Source organism: Teleopsis dalmanni, chromosome 2 (assembly GCF_002237135.1).
Source record: "Teleopsis dalmanni isolate 2A chromosome 2, ASM223713v2, whole genome shotgun sequence".
NCBI classification, from domain to species: domain Eukaryota; kingdom Metazoa; phylum Arthropoda; class Insecta; order Diptera; family Diopsidae; genus Teleopsis; species Teleopsis dalmanni.
Window position 1 is genome coordinate 23,686,594 of NC_051847.1, and position 2,467 is coordinate 23,689,060.

Below are 2,467 nucleotides of genomic sequence, written 5' to 3' on the forward strand. Positions count from 1 at the left end.
AGTAAAAGAGTAAATCAATGCATGAGAGTTTCTTACTCTTATGTAGAGGTTGGAAATAAACCAAAAACAAAGTCATTATTGCAATTTTATACTAGCAAATGGTAAAAGTAAATAAAAAAATTAAAGAAATTTGAAGTGCAAAACAATATTTAGATTTGATTCAAATATCTTTTTTTAAACGATCTTCTGAAGAAAAGGTTTTAATTCATAAAATGAATAGACCAACTCCAGATATGAAGAATTTAGTACCTGATGTAAAAATGTCGTTAAGCTTCTAATGGAGTATGGAATAAAAAATAATAATAATATATATGTATACTTCTTTGTGCAAGACTATCTATGGTTGATGGCCACACCCAGATATTTCGTAATATTATCTGATTAAGTGCAACGATTTAATTTTTGGTTTAATGTATTTAAAACGCATAAGCTCAATCTCATAATAGAACTTCATGATATTTATGCCAATGGTTACTACTAGTAAGTATATAATATGCTATACTTGCTAAAAAATAAAGATTTAAAGGTTATTCCTTTATCTGTAGCAAAAACAGTAGATCAGAATCGAGGAAATCCTACATTCATCCATTGTCAACCAATTTAAAACTAGGATCATGTTACTTTTCTATTAAATTTATGATAATTTTTATATTATTCACTGGACTCTCGTAACTTCACGCGGTCTTTTAATAAATGTGAGAATATCGGCATAAATTTTTGTCAATAATAAAAACTTCGTGATTGTTCGGTTTGACAACTATGAAATAAAGTTAACCCATATTGGTTGGTCTGTCAAATGTTTAAAAAAATCCGCTATTTTATTCGTCTATTTTAAAAATGGACAAGCCTTCCATTATTATTAGCCTATTAATAATACATATACATTATAAGATCTTCAATACCTTCTAAATATATCGATACGAGTGTCAAAGTATCATATTGTAGTTATTTATGTAAAGCAAGAGTGAAGTTAGTCCTAAACGCAGCCAGAAAGAGATCTGATGAGTTTTTTATATAGAAACTGATAAACAAATTAATCAAATATTAATAAAATAATTTTTAATGCTTTACTAAAAAATATATCATTCGGGAATCTGGGTTTAAAAACTGCACTCGGCTGTCTATACTTCATCTATCACGTATACATATATTACAACAATAATAAAAAGCAAAAATATCAGCAATAGTAATGTAATGTAATGTTGAGCCTATTCCGAGTGTTAGTGAATCTGGGCACTTTTACTCTTTGATTGCTGGAGGGTTTCAGCAGAGTCCCGCCCATCTCACTGACTAATTTGAGTATTCCTCATAGTCTTCGTGATTATTCAATGACTGATCTAAGATCTGCGTACCGCCCCGCGCGATTAGTGATTACTCTGAGATTAGATAGTGCCAAGTAGTATACATACCGATATGTTTGCTTCTTCAATCAACTCGATATTTACTTCATACATGCACAAACTCCTACATAACAACAACAACAGAATGTTAGACGTTAACAGCGGCAGCGAAGGAATAGCAGAAAGTTGGAAATGTGCTGTTAAAAGCGTGAGTGACATAAAAATTTTCTGTAGAAAACCACACCAAAAATATGTTAGATGTTAAAATATGCTTGTGATGTCAGTAAACCATATTATTAATTGTGATATTGATTTCATAAATTTCGTACACATATGTATATATGCATATGTAGTTCGAATTGATGGATGATTCACTTTAGTACTTTGAAGTTTAACATCCATGAAATAATAGAATTACCAACCACTTTTGACGTGATGGCAACAAGACTATGCTATAATGAAAGTGTGGAAGAACTTCTTTGAAAACTGAAGGAAGTTAATTTGCGGCTGAAATTCATTAAGTTCTCTCTTAAACAAATTAAAGCATATTGTCGTAACACAGATAACAGAGACAAAAGTAAAAGTTTACCTCTAATATAAATACAAACGGGGAAATAATAAGCCTCTGTTGGAGTGTTATTTATTAAAATATATTATAAAATATATGAATTATATAAAATATAAAAATTATAATCAAACATAAACATGGGATATCCATCCAAAATCTGCATTATCCTTCCATGCATTCTACCACTTGGAAAGTTAGGTTTAGCTCTGTTAAAAATGCAGTAACGATAAGCAACTTAATTACATTAAACGATTTAAAGTCACTAATCTGAAATTATAAATAAATCCCACACATATCTCGTTTGTCATCAAACTTCATATGATAAAGTTTTATTTTCCTGCAAGTGCCACTTTATCAAAATCATCCGGAATGTGACTAGTAAAAGTTTTGTTTAGGCATAATCTACTCAGTATTAAGTCTCAACGGCTTTGTGCTTTATTCCTTTTATCGGTCGGGTATTAACTTGTCATTATTGACTGCACTAGCTACAAACACAAAATTTTGGATCATCATCATTGCAATGCTGTCCTTTATTCTACTACTACATTTAATAAATATC